The sequence below is a fragment of the Suncus etruscus genome, chromosome 4 (genome assembly GCF_024139225.1).
Source record: "Suncus etruscus isolate mSunEtr1 chromosome 4, mSunEtr1.pri.cur, whole genome shotgun sequence".
In the NCBI taxonomy this organism is placed as follows: domain Eukaryota; kingdom Metazoa; phylum Chordata; class Mammalia; order Eulipotyphla; family Soricidae; genus Suncus; species Suncus etruscus.
The window spans coordinates 16,656,910-16,674,179 of record NC_064851.1 but is presented as its reverse complement, the minus strand read 5'-3'; the positions used below and the strand labels follow the sequence as shown (position 1 = coordinate 16,674,179).

The window sequence follows — 17,270 nt, the reverse complement described above, 5'->3', positions numbered from 1 at the left end:
GTTCGAATCCCGGTATCCCATATAGTTCCCTGTGCCTGCCAGGAGCTATTTCTGAGCAGACAGCCAGGAGTCACCCCTGAGCACCGCCGGGTGTGGCCCAAAAACAAAAAAAAAAAGAAAAAAGAATTTTAGCCAGCAAGGTGGCGCTAGAGGTAAGGGGTCTAGACGCCTTGCAAGCGCTAGCCAAGGAAAGATCGAGACCGCGGTTCTATCCCCCGATGTCCCATATGGTCCCCCCAAGCCAGGGGCAATTTCTGAGTGCTTAGCCAGGAGTAACCCCTGAGTATCAAATGGGTGTGGCCCAAAAAAACAAAACAAAAAAAAAAAACATAGCTGTGTGTGCCTCAAACTTCCCCTCCCAATCAATAAAAATTCAAAGTTAGTACAATGTTCGCAGTATTTGCTTCACCTACTCCTCATTTTATTGATGAGGAAACTGAGGCCCAAAGAAGTAAAAATACTAGCTATTTGTTTTGGAGCCATACCACACTGTGCTCAGGCTTACTACTCCTGGCTTTGTGCTCAGGGAATATTTCTTGTACAGCTTAGAGGAACCATATTGAAAGCTGGGATTGCATTTGGGTCAACTGCATACAGGCAAGCACCCTACTTGCTGTTCTTCTCTAACAAGAAGAATGACCCAGTCATTTTGTTTGTCTGTTTGTTTGGGGGCCATATGTGGAGATGCTCAGGGGTTACTCCTGGCTTTCTGCTCAAAAATCACTCCTTGTAGGCTCAGGGGACCATATGGGATGCCAGGAATCAAACCTGAGCCCATCCTGGGTTGGCCATGTGCAAGGCAAACTCCTTACCACTATGCTATTGCTCTGGCTCCCCAAACACTCTTTTTATTAAAAAAAAAAAAAGAGGGGGGTGTGGGGGTAGGGTCAAAGCAATAGTATGGGGTCAACCGAGTTTGGTCCTAGCATCCCATATGGTCCCCTGAGCACCACTGGAGTGATTCCTGACTGCAGAGCTGGTGGGGTCTAACTCAGGACCTTACAGGTTCGAGGCAAGTGCTGTAGCCTTGCGTCACTTCCTCAGCCCCAACCTGTCTCCCTCTCTGAGGTTAAGGAAGGGTCTTGCTTCATCTAGTAACAGACTCTGCAGTCCCTGGAACCAAGCCTGCACACACACATGCGCAATTATGTCTGAATGAACGGAGGATGAATGAATGATCACACCTTTGCTAGCCTGTGACTCTGTGTAGCCAGAAGCCTGAACCCCTTAGATTCTGCTTCAGCTCACCTCTGCCCATCCTGATCCCAAAGGACCACAGTAGAATCAAGGGCTCTTGAAGCACAGCTGCTAGATAAGCAGGCTAATGTGCCTGGAACCCTCATCTATGCTTCTGTGCCCAGGAAGATGAGGCAGAAGCTGCCCTGGCATTTGCCTAGGGGGCTCCCTACCCAGAGATAGGGTGGCAGGTGCAGGCTCAGGAAGCAGCTTCTAGTTCCCCTGTCCCTTGCTGTGCCAAGTGCCCACTAGGGGCCTGCCCACCACATGCATAATAGATGCGGAAGCCCAGCGGGCTGTGCCTGCCTGGCATTTCAGTGCTCCTAATAAGGCTGGCCTCCTGCTTCCTGGAGTCCCCAGGCCTGTGACTCATGGAGAGAAGCCACCTGAGGACAGGAACTGCCCACCCAGGCCTGTATTCAGCACAGGCAGCATCTGAGTAGGACTGACGCAGGGGCCTCTATGCTCAGGCAGAGTAAGATGCCAGCTGAGTTCACTGCCCACAGGCCATGTCCCCCTGGCTGGCCAGTTTCCTCTTGTTTTAATGGGACATGGAAGGCTGGAGAGAAAGCACAGTTATAGGGCATTTGCCTTGCATGCAGCTGATCCGGGATGGATCTGGTTCAATTCCCAGCATCCCATATGGTCCCCCAAGCCTGCCAGGGGCAATTTCTGAGCACAGAGCCAGGAGTAACCCCTGAGCATCTCAGGGTGTGGCCCATAAATCAATCAATTAATAAATACATGGATGGTATTTGTCTCGACTGGCCAGGACAAGGGAGGACAGAGTCAAGTAATTTAGGTGAAGGGCTTGGTCCAGAGCTAGGATCCAACGTGTTTCCTTAGTAGGAGCTACTGGTTGCTTGTCACCATCAAGTAGAATGATCTTTCATGTGGATAAGAAATAAAAGCAATATACAGAGGATAGTGTGCTTGCCTTGCATGCAGCCAACCCAGTTCCATCCCAGAAACCACATGATTTCCTGTGTCCTGCCAGGAGTGATCCCTGAGCGCAGAGCCAGCAGTAAGCACTGAGCATCACCAGGTGTGGACCCCCATTCCCGACACATACACAGCTGATAGAGGATCCATTCCTGAACCATGGAACCTCCATGAGACATACCACACAGAGCTGGGCAGAACCACTACTGAGTATAGGGGCTGGAGCAGTAGCACAGTGGTAGAGCATTAGCTTTGCACGTGGCTGACCTAGGACAGACCTTGATTCGATTCCCAGCATCCCATATGGTCCCCCCAAAACAGGGCCGATTTCTGAGTGCATAGCCCTGAGCATCACATTTTTTGGTTGTGGACAAAAAAAACAAAAACAAAACAAAAACAAAAACAAATAGTATAGATAGGATAACCCCCCAAAAAGCTGGATTCAAATCCACCCTGCACCAGCTGCATGACTGAGCCAGAAGCGTCCCAGTTCTCAGCACTGGTTTGGGTCTTGCAACTAACCTGATGAACACCATGATGAGGAGACACTGTAAATGCGTGAAGAACAGTAGCACTCCCAGTGGTAGGACCACATCTTCTCTTCCCAGGCTCCCTGCCCTGAGGTCAGAGCTGACGCTCCTTTTCTCAGGGTGCTTGGGTGGGTGGGGGGCACTTCTCTGCACAACCTCATGCTGACACTTCCAGGCTGCCTGCCTCTCCCCAATATCCAATCCAGTATCCATCCAGTATACCTCCGGTATCCATCCCCTCAGGATGGTAGAATGAGTCGCCTTCTGTCCCACGGCTTCTTTCATTTTGATTTGTTATTTTATTTGGGGACAATATTCAAAGGCATCCAGGAGCCCTGTCTGGAGGTTGCTCCTGTAAGTATGTAAGAGAACAAAACCTTGAGGCTGGAGAGATAGCACAGCATAGGGCATTTGCCTTGCACATGTCTGATCCAGGACGGATAGTGGTTCAATTCCTGGCATCCCATATGATCCCCTGTGCCTGCCGGGAGTAGTTTCTGAATACAGAGATGTCTAAATACCACCAGGTGTGACCTCCTCTCCCCGAAAAAAACCTGAGCCCAAGGTGGAAGTGGGAAGTGTGACAGCACAGTGGGAAGGACGTTTGCTTTGCATGCAACAGACCTGGGTTCAATCCCTGGCACCCCATATGGTTCCTTGAGCAGCAGCAGAAGTAATTTCTGAACCCTGTGGGTGTGGTCCCAAAACAAACAAAAACCCTGAGCCTAGCCCTGAGCTTTCTCCCAGGGCCCCAAAAACCCTTCACCCCACACTGGGTCTCCTTTCTTTATCTGTGCATACTTTTCTGAGTCCCACTCCCCACAGCTCCCCGCTGTTGAGTGGTGGTGCAGAAAATCCACCCAGATCACCTGATATCTCTACCAAACCCCTCTGCTCCCCTGATCTAAGTACCAACCTCTTCATCTGTTTCAAAATAAGAGTGGCTGGGCTGGAACGATAGCACAGTGGGTAGGGATTTTGCTTTGCATGCAGCAAACCTGAGTTTGATCCCCAGAAACCCATATGGTTCCCTGAGCCTGCCAGGAGCAATTTCTGAGTGCAGAGTCAGGAGTAAACTCTAAATGCCAATAGCATAGCCCCAAAAGAAAACAAAAACAATCAAAATAGGAGTGGGCTGGAGTTTAGCTCATTGGGTGGAATGAATGTCTTGCATGCAGGAGGCCTTGGTTCTATCCTCAATATTGCATGGTTCCCTGAGTACTTCTGGGAGCAATCCCTGAGCACAGAGAGGGACATAGGTGTAACCTCTTCGCCAAAACTAAATAAATAAACACATAAAACAGGATTGGAAAAAAAAAATCACTCCTCCTTCAGGAAGTCCTCCCAGTCTAATAGTCTCATATGTTTCACTCTCCTGACATATCTGATTCCATTCCACAGGCATTCTCTTAAGAATTTACTTGGATGGGTAGCAAAGTAAGACCAATTAGAGGATAAAGAAGGGAGACTTTTCATGCTGGAAAGGATCTAAGTGAAAGCAGCTCCTATTTCAAGGAACCTGAGAACCTGTGTCTTTAAGCCACTTTGTTTTGTGAACACATTCAGCTCAATGCAGGGTTGCTTTCTGAAATCAACAACTCAAAGCATCACTACTGGGCACCCAGTGCAGCTGGGAGTGGAGAGTGACCAGTCCACACTTGACCCACTGGCATGTGGCAGATACAGAGTCAAAACCACATTTGTCCACCTCTGAAGGCCACATGAAGATAGTTCTGCCTCCCATGCTCCAGGGATGGGCACAACATGAGACCATTCAGGCAGGACAAGCAGCTGGGGAGGCATTCAGAGGAGAGAAGGATGGGAGCAAAAGTCAGGAGAAAAAAAAAAAACATTCAACAAGGGGACTGGAGGTGGACTGTGGGACCAGAAATCAGTGACCAGAGGCTTACGTGATAGCACAGTAGTACAGCATTTGCCTTGCATGTATCAGACCCAACAGACCCAGGTTTGATCCCCAGCATCCCATATGGTTCCCTGAGCCTGCCAGGAGCAATTTCTGAGTGCAGAGCCAGGAGTAACTCCTGAACACCGCTGGGTTTGGCTCAAAAACCAAAAAGAAAGGGAAGGAAGGGGGGCCGGAGAGATGGCATGGAGGTAAGGCGTTTACCTTTCATGCAGAAGGTCATCGGTTCGAATCCGGCGTCCCATATGGTCCCCGTGCCTGCCAGGAGCAGTTTCTGAGCACAGAGCCAGGAAAAACCCCTGAGCACAGCCGGGTGTGACCCAAAAAACACAAAAAAAAAAAAAAAAAAAAAAAAAGAAAGGGAAGGAAGGAAGGAAGGAAGGAAGGAAGGAAGGAAGGAAGGAAGGACGGAAGGAAGGAAGGAAGAGAGAGAGAGAGAAAGAAAGAAAGAAAGAAAGATAAGAAAAGAAAGAAAGAAAGAAAGAAAGAAAAGAAAGGAAGGAAGGAAGGAAGGAAGGAAGGAAGGAAGGAAGGAAGGAAGAAAAGGAAGAAGAAACAAAGAAGGAAGGAAGGAATAGAAAGAAAGAAAGAAAAGAAAGAAAGAAAGAAAAGAAGAAAGAAAGAAAGAAGAAAGAAAGAAAGAAAGAAAGAAGAAAGAAAAAGAAAGAAGAAAGAAAGAAAGAAAGAATAGGAATAGAAACAAAGAAAGAAGAAAGAAAGAGGAAGGAAAAGAAAGAAAAGAAAGAAAGAAAGAGAAAGAAGAAAGAGAAAGAAAGAAAAGAAAGAAAGAAAGAAAGAAAGAAGAAAGAAAGAGAAAGAGAAAGAAGAAAGAAAGAAAGAAGAATAAAGAAAGAAAGAAGAAGAAAGAAAGAAAAAGGATTGGGGCCGGGAAGGTGGACTAGAGGTAAGGTGTCTGCCTTGCAAGCGCTAGCTAGGACGGACCGCAGTTCGATCCCCGGCGTCCCATATGGTCCCCCCAAGCAGGGGCGATTTCTGAGCGCATAGCCAGGAGTAACCCTGTGCATCAAATGGGTGTGGTCCCAAAAAAAAAAAAAAAAAAAAAAAAAAAAGAAAAAGGATCTGGGAAGGTGGCACTAGAAGTAAGGTGTGTCTGCCTTGCAAATGCTAGCATAGGACGGACTGCGGTTTGATCCCCCGGCATCCCATATGGTCCCACCAAGCCAGGAGCGATTTCTGAGTACATAGCCAGGAGTAACCCCTGAGCGCCAAATGGGTGTGACCCAAAAACAAAAAAAAGGAAGGAAGGAAGGAAGGAAGGAAGAAAGAAAGAAGAGAAAGAAAGAAAGAAAGAAAGAAAGGAAAGAAAGAAAGAAGAAAAGAAAGAAAGAAGAAAGAAAGAAAGAAAGAAAGAAAGAAAGAAAGAAAAGAAAGAAAGAAAAAGAAAGAAAGAAAAAGAAAGAAAGAAAGAAGAAAGAAGGAAAGAAAGAAAGAAAGAAAGAAAGAAAAGAAAGAAAGAAAGAAAGAAAGAAAAAAAGAAGAAAGAAAGAAAGAGAAGAAAGAAAGAAAGAAGAAAGAAAGAAAGAAGGAAGGAAAGAAATAAGGAAAGGAAGAAGGAAAGAAGAAGGAAAAGAAGGAAGGAAGGAAGGAAGGAAGGAAAGAGAGAGAAATAAAGAAAGAGAGAGAGAGAGAGAGAGAGAGAGAAAGAAAGAAAGAGAGAGAGAGAGAGAGAGAGAGAGAGAGAGAGAGAGAGAGAAAGAGAAAGAAAGAAATCAGTGACCAGAAATACAGGGATGGAAGAAGAGAGTGCCAGGCTAAAAACAGAGCTGGAGACCAGCACTGAGTCTGGCCAGGAAGCCATAATTAAATATTAGGGGGACAGAGTGAAAGTACATCAGATACACTTGCCTTGCAAATGGCCAACCCAAGTTCAATCCCTGGTATCCTGTATGGTTCCCTGAGCTCGCCAGGAGTTATCCCTAAACTCAGAGCCAGAAGTAACCCCCAAGCGCTGTCAGCTGTGGCAATAAAGCCGAATATAATAATAACTTTAAAAATAAAAGGTTACTATACCCATCATCCACAGAACGTTGACTAATTACATGTCAGGCATAGGCTAGAGTTCAGGAAGAGGCTTCAGGAGTGAAAAGGGAGGATCCAGGTTAGCACCTTGGACAGAGCTCCAGCAGGAGGGACTGGGGCTAGTCCTATAGGCAATGACCCAGAAAGGCCAGAATCTTACTTGGTGGTGGTGAGGGGAGCGCACACCCAGCAATGCTCAGGAGTTACTCCTGGCTCTTCACTCAGAAATTACTCCTGGAAGGTTTGAGGGACCATATGGGATGCCAGAGATCAAACCCAGGTTGGCCATGTGCAAGGCAAACACCATACCCACTATGCTATCACGCTCGCTCCCCTCCTCCCTCAATCTTATTCTATATGCAAGTGGCTGAAAGTCCATTGGGAGGCTTCCCCAGACTCAGGTTCAAGGCCTATTTGTTCTGTGCTTCGCCCCTGACTGGGCTCAGGGCTCCCTGGAAAGGGCTTTCTGGGTCGCCCACCATCAGACATTCTCAGGGTAGAGCAACCCTAGGTATCTGAGTTCTGCAGAGCCTGGGAGCTGGAGGTTTAAAGGAAAACACCCTGGAGCATCACTGTCATGTCTTAACTCAACTATGGAGGGTGGAATGAGGCATCAGCACTATTATCACTGGGGGATATGCCCCCACCTCATCTTGCCCCTGCTCCAGGCTTGGCACAAATGTCTGCACATGACAGAGATTCCAACTGAGCACAGCGGCAGAGATAAAACACCAAGAGGGAGAGTGACCTGCCCTGATGGTTGCGCACAGGGAACATCAAAGAAAGATCAAAGGGTAGGCGTGGGGTGGGGGACTCAGCCTGGACAGCCCCATGTGCCTGCTACCCCAGACTTCCTATGGAGGGTCCTGACAGTGGAGGATGCCATGGTGCCAGATTGAAGCCATCCAACAGCTAGAGGGGCACTTATAGGGCTTGGGGAGAGCCCTGCAGATATATGCGGCCACGGGTCTGTCCAAAGCGCTAGAGGGCACAGCAGTCTCTGTTTCTCTCCCAGGAGGGAGCGTTCAGGCAAAGGACATGCCAAAAGTTTTGGGGCTTGGAGAAAAGGTTAAAGCCTGCCCAGCCCAGCCATGAGAAGAGAGGGAGAAGGAAAGAGGAAAAAGAAGGAAATGCTTTCCCTGAAATCGTGACAAGCAGCCAGGTCCTGTTTGGGTTAGTCAGTTAATGGCTGATAATCTGACACTCTATGAAGAGGCATATTACTCCCCATTTCACAGACAAGAATACTGAGGCTGAGAGAGAACTGGTGAATTGGTTAAGGGCAAACTCAGGCAGCAAAAGTCAAGCTGAACCTGGCTTCCCTGGCTCCAAGATTAAGTTCTAAAAAGAATGGGATGATGGGGCCGGAGAGATAGCATGGAGGTAAGGCGTTTGCCTTTCATGCAGAAGGTCATCGGTTTGAATCTCGGTGTCCCATATGGTCCCTCGGGCCTGCCAGGAGCAATTTCTGAGCATGGAGCCAGGAATAACCCCTTAGCACTGCTGGGTGTGACTCAAAAACCACACACACACAAAAAATGGGATGAATCAGAAAGAGAACAGGAGGGAAGGCATTTGCCTCGCTAACAGCTGACCTGGGTTTGATCCCCAGAAACACATGAGGTCCCCTGAGCACCATCAGAAGTGACCCTAGAGCACAGAAATAGGAGTACTATCAGGTATGGGGGAGAACTGGAATTAGGGAAAATTGGAAAGAAAGCCATTCACAGGCCCGGAGAGATAGCACAGCGGCGTTTGCCTTGCAAGCAGCCGATCCAGGACCAAAGGTGGTTGGTTCAAATCCTGGTGTCCCATATGGTCCCCCGTGCCTGCCAGGAGCTATTTCTGAGCAGACAGCCAGGAGTAACCCCTGAGCACTGCCGGGTGTGGCCCAAAAAACAAAAAACAAAACAAAACAAAAAAACCCAAACAAACAGAAAGCCATTCACCCTGTCTGCTGAAGGGCTAATGGAAAGTGGAGTGTGGGCTTTGTGGTGGGGGCAGTGTTGGAGAATACCCCCAGGATTCTGCAAGCAGCCCAGCCTCTCTTAAGATGCCCAAAAATACTCACCACACACTCCGGCGAGGGGAGAAGGACTTGTCCACTCTGAAACACAGCAAGAAGGGCAGCAAATGAGGAGGAGAATAAGAATAATTTCATAATAATAATAATGATTTCATAGGCCATTCATTTCAGGTTGACCCCACCCATCCCTGCAGAGGAGCTGGAAGAGCCATTTGTTCAAAGGTGCCTGCTGGAGCTGAAAAGATGGCTCCTGGGGCAAGGGGCTTTGCACTACATGCAGGAGATTCAGGATCTCTGTCGCCCAAACACAGTACTGCTGGGTGTGGCCACAAAGCAAAAGAAGATGCTTGGTAAAATGTCACTTCTAGGGCCAGAGCAATATTACAGCAGGTAGGGTGTTGGACTCACATGCAGCCGACTCAGGTTTGATCCCTGGCAACCTGTATGGTCCCCCAAGCACTGCCAGAAGTAATTCCTGAGTGTGGAGCCAGGAGTAACCCCTGAGCATTGTCAAGGGTTTTCCCACCAAAAGTCATATCTATTGGGTTGCAGATGTGTGTTGTACATGCCTGAATCAACATGCATTGTGTGTGTATACATACATGCTTTCTGCACACTAGAAGGAAAGCAGAAATGCCCCAGCAACCTCCACATCTGATCACATCCCTGCTGTTACCCTGTCATCTGTCTTGGACCTCTGTTCCCTTACCCCTATGCTGCCCATTCTGACACTTTTCTTTTGTGTGTGTGGGTACATCCAAAGACACTCAAGGACTCCTGGTTCTGAGCTCTGGGGTCAAACCTGACAGTGCTGGGGGGATCTGTGGTGCTAAGATGAAACCAGGGCTCTGCATGCAAAGCAAATTGTGTGCTTTTTTTATGGGGGGGTGTCACACCCTGTGGTGCTCAGGGGTTACTCCTGGCTCTGCGCTCAGAAATCGCTCCTGGCAGGCTCAGGGTACCATATGGGATGCTGGAAATCAACCGGGGTCTGTCCTGTGTTGGCCGCAGGCAAGGCAAATGCCCTACCGCTGTGCTATAATACTCCTGGGGCCTGGGTCCCTGCCGCCGGCACCACCATCTCCGAGGCCCGGGGACTCTTGACCGCCCAGGCCCTGGCTCTTAGTGGGGTGCTCAGCTGGCGCAGCGTCTGTACAACAGGCATGTACAACACACATCTGCAATGCAGCAATGCGTATATGCATACATTAATGTGTGCGCATGTATGTTCATTCAAACCCACACCCACCCAGGAGACAAAAGCCTGGGGAGGGTTCTGAGAACAGAAAATCCCAGGAGCTTTTTCTCCTACACCCTCTACTCCCTCAAGGCATAGTGGTGGAGAAAAAGCTCAATTCCCTGGGGTTCAGGGTACCCCATTTTGCTCCCTGCCATCCTACCAGGTCCAGCCTCAGAGGGTGCAAAGGTCATAACTCTACCCTAAGCTTCCCCCACTCCCCAACTTCTCAGGACACCTTGGGGTCTCAAGAGGGCACAACTGCCTGCCTAGTGGAGGCCCAGCTCAGGGACAGCTGTTGGGACAACAAACAACCCTGGCTCAAGGAGAAAGGGGAGAGGTACCAAACTGGTCTCCACCAGCTACAGAAGAATGGGGAGGGGGAAGGGAGACTCTCAGGAACTAGCCAGTATGGAAGGTGAGTCCTGTCATAGAAAAAGCCATGGCTCAAGGTCATAAGTATAGCAGAACCAGCTTTGCTCCCAGGGCCCGTGGGGGGTCACCGCCCAGAGTCTTAGGGCTCAGTCCAGCTTCCTCAGCCCTTCTAGAGAGGAGGCCAGGTTGGGCAACCTCCCTCGGGCCTATCCTGAGCTCCTTTGCCAGGCCCTAGTCTACCTGGGCTAGACCCCAGTCTCGGACTGTCCTCTGCACCAGCAGCCCAAGGGGCTCAAAGCCAATGGGTGCCTATGGATACAGAAGCAGCACCCAGCCAGGACACTGGTAGGGCTGAGAAGGGGCTCTGGCCTCCACTTGTCCCCTTTTCCCCTTTTCCCAGATCTTTGTCCAGTGCAATCAGACCCCTCTCCCAGTCGCACCCCACTGAGGTGGGAATATGGGGTGGGAAGGGACACTGAGCCTCTAACCTGAACCCCACTAGAATCCCCTTGCCCCCGCCCCCCCAAGCCTGCAAGCCCAGGCTGGGGCTCCAAGCGCAGAGAGGAGTCTGCAAAGTTTCGAGTTTCCTTCGTTCAAAGCCCCACGACCTCCTACAGACCTCCACCCCTCCGTCCCACCCCACATCTCCAAACTTGCGCCACGGCGGGCGTGCAAACTTCCCCGCGCGTGCTAACGAACACGCCGCGCCCAATCTACAGCCGGCGCCGACCATAAGCGACACCTCGCACCCCTCGCACCCCTCACCATCTCTCCTGTGCGTCCCTCTCCACCTCCCCTCCGTGAGCCCCTCTCCACCTTACCTCCGTGCGCCCCTCTCCACCTTACCTCCGTGCGCCCCTAACAAGTTCCTTTCCGTGCGCCCCTATCCACCTCCCCCTCCGTGCGCCCCATCCACCTCCCCTCCATGTGCCCCTCTCCGTCCGTCCCATGTGCCCCTGTCCACTTCCCCTCCGTGCGCCCCAGATCACCTCCCCATCCGTGCGCCCCATCCACCTCCCCTCCGAGCGCCTCTCTCCACTTACTCTCCGTGCGCCCCTCTCCATCTCCCCTCCGTGCGCCCCTCTCCATCTCCCCTCCGTGCGCCCCTCTCCACCTACTCTCCGTGCGCCCCTCTCCACTTTTTCTCCGTGCGCCCCTCTCCACCTCCCCTCCGCGCCCCTCTCCACTTTTTCTCCGTGCGCCCCTCTCCATCTCCCCCTCCGTGCGTCCCATCCACCTCCCCTCCGTGCGCCCCTCTCCACCTACCCTCCGTACGCCCCGAAGGTGAAGCTGCGCTTGCGGCCACTCATGGTGCTGCTGCCACCGCTGCCGCCGCCGCTGGCCGCGCGGAGCCCAGAGCCGTCCCCGCGCCCAGGTCACCTTGGCAACCCGGCCGCCCCGCCCCCTGCCACCAGTCCGGGACCGTCCGCGCCCCCACGGGCCGAGGTCCAGCTGCCGGGCTGGGCTGCCACGCAGAAAGGGCCGCTTGTTCGCGCCGCCCTGGGCAAGCTGGGTAGGGGCTTTGGGGAGTCGGAGCACGGCGGAGGCGGGCCCCCCCGGCAGACCCACTCTTTCCCCATCCGCAGATGCAGACCAGGGCGAGTGCCCACCTGAGGATGCCAGGCTGTATACCTTTATATCTGGCGGGGTGGGGACCCTTTTGTACCACCCCACCCCACCCCACCCCCTGCTCCTTAGCCATCGGACATTGTTGGGAATCAGCCCTCAGGGTCAAGTACTTGGAATTCAAGGTCAAAAGTACCTGCCTTCTAGAACATCCAATTTCTCCTGTGTAAGACTGAGTGGTGAGTGTGAAACCCCACTGGATCCTTCAATGCCCACCCTTGCTCCCTCACCCTGCCTCTCTCCAAGCCATCCCACTAGCCTGTTTGGTTTGGGGGGTCACAGCTGGGGTGCTCTGGATGGAACCCAGGCCTTCTGCATCAAAGTGTGTTTTCAGACCATTTCGTGCTCTCCCCCCCCCCTTTCCTCCATCCACCCACTAGCCTTTCCATTGCACTTTTTCCAGGGGTCCCCCATTGCCATGTGAGGAAGGACGGAGGAGAGAAGTCGAGAGGTTCCATCCAGCAATGTTCAGGGGTTACTTCTGACTCTAAATTCCGGGATTACTCCTGGCCTGCTTAGGGGATCATATGAGATGCCAGGGACCAAACCCTAGTAGGCCCCATGCATGCAAGTGCCTTATTCACTGTACTATCACTCATACCTCAGGTTCCACCTCTTCAAATTCTTCCACCTTGACTCCTCCCAACTCTCTCTCAGCAACTTCTGATGGGCGACCCGGCCTCCACTCCCCTGTCCTAGAACTAGTCACAGGCACACAACTCTGGCCCCCTCCTCCTACTCAGCTTGCAGATCTCACAGTCCAGCCCTGTCTCCACCACTCCAAGCAACTGTTATCCTTGGCCCAGGGAAGATGTCAGGGAACACTTATCTTACCCCTGGGGATCCTCCATTCCCTCACAGGTCATATCCATTCTGCCCCCAAAGAGAGAGCTTGGCTTATCCCCTCCCTCCAGTCTTTTGGGGGTTTGTTTTGGACCACACCTCACGGTGCTCAGGGCTTATTCCTGTCTCTGTACTTGGGAATAACTCCTGATGGGGCTGAGGGAATCATGTGATTCAGAGATAAAATCAGAATGGGTGAGTGCAAGGCAAATACCCTACCCATTGTACCAATGCTTCACTGCCCTTCCCGGTCTTAATGCTTGGTTGAAGTTTTTAGCTGAAAGGGTAGCAGGGAGAGAGACCAGGGAACACCTCTGCAATCTCTGCGAAAGAATCCTCTGGACTGGGCCAGGCTGGGGTCCGGAGCACTGCCTGGAAAACAATGGACAGGCTCTACAACTTGCCCTGGAGACTAAGAGATCCTTCTATCCCTGTAAAGACAACATGGAGGCCTCAGGGCAGTGACATCTCTGGAGGAATCCAACCCCCCGGATTCCTCTGCCTGCATGAGTTCCTTTCTCCTCCTCACCCACTATTGTGGCAGAAGAATCCTCAGGAGACACTTGCAGATGGCAGTGTGAGGCCTGGCCCAGAAATGTCATGCTTGGTGGGATTCTCAACAGAGAAATTGGGTGCGTTGGAGTTAGGGCATGGCTTTGTGCCCCCCCCCCCCCAAATATCCAAGCTGGAGTTAGGGCATGGCTCTGATTCCTGGGTGGTTGTGCCACTGCCGGGCAGGGCTCTGAGGCAGTCTGGGTCTAGACAGAAGGGGGGGCTTATTCCCTCAGGGGGCAGTAGCAGGAGTTTCCAGAGCCCTGGGAGAAGGGAAGGCCCAAAAGCTGGACATGGCCCTGGGGACAGTCTGGGCCCTTCCAGGCTGCTGCCCACAGGACAGTTCCTTGGCGCCACCGTTCTGCTATGCGTGGGCAAGATTCCTGAGTGGGCTTTGCATGTCCACTTGGCAGGATAGCCAAGAGGCCTTCCATAAGCCAAGATTTGCAGCCAGGCCTGGCCCCCAGGAGGCCTCGCTGGTTCTGGGACAGTGGGCCCTTGAGAGGGGCCGTGGGGCCGAAGGGTTCCCACCACAGACAAAGAGCCTAGTGTAGCTTCTAGCTTCTTGGGCTCAGACCAGCTGCAGCTGCCTTGCTGGCAGGAGCTGGGGGTGGGGTGGGGGTGGGAGTACCCATGTTCCCTTGGTCAAGGATGCACAGGACACGCCCCACCTATCTCTTGGGCCCACAGGCACAGCTACATCAAAGTGCACCTTCTTTTTTTTTGGTTTTTGGGCCACACCCGGTGACGCTCAGGGGTTACTCCTGGCTATGCACTCAGAAGTCACTCCTGGCTTGGGGGACCATATGGGATGCTGGGGGATCAAACCACGGTCCGTCCTAGGCTAGCGCTCGCAAGGCAGACACCTTACCTCTAGGGCTACCACGCTGGCCCCCAAAGTGCACCTTCTGATCCTTCAAGAATGAAGCCTTGAGCTGACCCAGGGTGGACCTGGGTTCAATCCCCAGCGTCCCATATGATCCCCCAAGCCAGGAACAATTTCTGAGCGCATAGCCAGGAGTAACCCCTGAGTGTCACTGGGTGTGGCCCCCCAAACAAAGAATAAAGCCTTGACATATTAGGACATGGGCCTGGGGTACAGGCATCTATCCACATCTTAGCAATCCCCGAGGACTCAAATCTGGCTCATATGTCAGTGGGGTAACCATAGGCAAGTCATTTCATCTTCCTGGGTCTGTTTCTTTATTTGCAGAAGGGATTAGATGATGACGGTAACAATATCTACTTCAGAGGGGTTTGCTGGCAGAAAAGAAGATAGTAATGAATAAAGTGCTTGTTGCAAGTTTCTGTTAACTAAAGTGTGTACCTGGGGCTAGAGAAATTGAACAGCAAGTAGGGTGCTTGCCTTGCATGTAGCTGTCCCAGTATGGTCCTCTGAGCTCTGCCAGGAGTGATCCTGGAGCACAGAGCTAGCAGTAAGCCCTGAGGACCACCGGAAGTGGTAAAAAAAAAAAGCAAAATTAAAATGAATAAATAATGTACTGCATTACATTAGGTGGAGCTCCATGAAACCACTATGTTAGCAGAGTTTGCAAAAATGCTTTATCTAAAGCAAACTAATGGCCATCAGAGGGAACTGAAGAAGTCACTGAAGGTCCTCTGGGGATCTGAGACTGCCCCATCTGAGACAGGGGAAGATGTCTGTGTGTATGTGGACCGACAGTGAAGGAGTTGGGCTGGGCGTGGAAGTTTCCGGGTGCCTCTCCCTTGTGGCACTCACCGCTCTACCCAGCAGTATGGCATCAGTGACTGGCACTAGGATGGCCAGTCCACCTTCTCTGGGATGGAGTAGTGACTCTGTCCTCCTTTCTCTTCAGCCTAGAACCCAAGCCAACTTTCCTACAGGGGCTGGGTCCGCCCTAAGATAAAGCCTCACTTTTTGTTTTGTTTTTTGGGTCACACCCAGTGGCACTCAGGGGTTACTCCTGGCTATGTGCTTAGAAATTGCTTTTGGAAGGGCCAGAGAGATAGCACGAAGACGTTTGCCAAGCATAGAGCCAGGAGTAACCCCTGAGCACTGCCAGGTGTGACCCAAAAACCAAAACAAAAAAAAAAAAAAAAGGAAATCATTCTTGGGCTCTCTGGGAGTCAGAAGCTTCAGCAGGCAACACGGGGATGGCATGGCTTCATGTATGGCTCTGTATTGAGGAATTATTCCTGATGGAAAATGTGGGGAGCCAAATGAGGAGCCAGTGAACAAACCATGCTGGCCACGTACAAAGCAAGAATGCTCCCGCTCTACTCCTCACCAGCCTCATTTTATAGGAGGCCATCCTTCTAGATGCTGCCAGACACCTTTAGAAGCACTTCACTTTCACTTCCCCCTTTCCCCTTCTCTGAGTTAATTAGCTCAGGACCCTCAATGACGTCACCCGGGTGATGGATATTAAACACTGGCTAGTAAAAGTGTCGGGGAAAGCAGCAGAGAGAGAAGCCGCTCAACGACCTCTGGCCGAAATAAACCTCGACTTACACCTGTCTGATTTCTTGTGTGAAGCCGAAAGTTGAGACCCAACACTGGGTCCTAATTCTCTTGTACAATATCAACTCTAATTCGTTTGACTATGACTTGATTCTTTAACCCAACCTTGCCCCTAGACCACTCGGAGTTCCCCAACCCAAACTGCAAACACGTTGCTAACATTCTTGGTTGATCCAGAACACGTGCAAAACTAAAATAACAGCTATACATGCATTTATGCATTTGCCATTCGACTTCTAACTAGGTCCCGGTACGGAGCTGTCATTCTCTCCCATGTTTCCAACTCAAGACCAATTTCCTTCTCTTTGGGATGCTAAAAACTTTTTGGCCAAGCTTAGGGGAAGATGCGGCCTCTGTCCTTCCTCCTAGACCCCAGGGTTACCCTGGATCACCTACCTGGGGTGCCAGCCAGGTGGGTCTGGTGAGCATTTTAAAGGGGATGGACCCCAGGCCTCCCCATCCCCCACCCTGCACCAGTGGTGTGTATTGGGGGAGGGGATTAGTGAACTTCCCTTCTCGCTAATCCCCATTCTCAAACTGCGTGGGGGTGATTTATAAGATATCGTATAGTTTAATCCACTTTGCCTTTAATAGTATGGATAGTTAAAAAGGATATCATAGGTGTTCATCTATGTTTACCATATATAGAATGTCTATGCTGCATTATTCCTTCCCCCATTGGCTCCCCACCTACAGAGAGTTCTTTACTCTCACTCCCACTGTCTATTACCCCACATGTAACCACTTTTACCCTCAGGTCTTCGCTCCTTATGAAGCAGATTAATATCCTCTCTCAAGCTAACGGCAGCCAGCTCCCAAAATAAAAAATAGACTCTCAGCCTGAGAAGAAACCAAAACTCTGTTCCTATCAAATTTTTTTTTTTATCAACAAATATCTATCCTCCAACTCCCTTCACTAGGTACCTGTGCTTGCTACCATAATCACTTTCTGAGACTCCCCCACTCAAAGACATTTCTTGATACGGGAGTGCTGGTTGTTACCCCCCCCCCCACTTAAGAAAGCACGCACCAGATGTGTCTTCTAGCTTTCCTGGTGCAGTGCCTAATTTTTTCTCCAAAGAATTATTTGCCAAAAGGCCCGTTCAGAGAAGTCAATCATTTGACCCTTTACATGGATTATTGGCTGTAATTCCAACATGGCTGTGACATTACATTTTCTCTTTATTTGGTCACTATAGAAATCTGGCCTCAGCTTTCCTACAGACAAAGATATGTCAGTACCAAAGCCCGACAAAAGTTCCCTGCTGACTAGTTTATTTGTGACTCGTATTTCTAGTATAACCTGGCGCCAGCAGTTTGTTTTTCTGAGTCTAGCTCTATGATGGTAAACAATTATTTCCGTCCCCCAAAAAATCTACTTTCCAGCAACCAGATAAACATAAATATTTTTGTCTCTCTCCTCCTGTTTTCTGTTT

At 50.8% G+C, this 17,270-nt stretch overlaps 1 protein-coding gene across 10 annotated transcripts in view; it reads right to left on the bottom strand.

The window, feature by feature from the left end:
- Positions 1-17,270, bottom strand: part of RAP1GAP (RAP1 GTPase activating protein) — an 89,282-nt gene that overhangs the window by 53,404 nt on the left and 18,608 nt on the right. For 9 of the 10 annotated variants that reach the window (XR_007494860.1, XR_007494863.1, XR_007494862.1 and 6 more), the window contains exon 2: positions 8,744-8,779. The gene's annotated coding sequence lies outside the window, so the exon portion shown is untranslated. Of the gene's footprint in view, positions 1-8,743; positions 8,780-17,270 lie in introns of those variants that run through there. The other variant, XM_049772003.1, reaches the window with a different exon arrangement.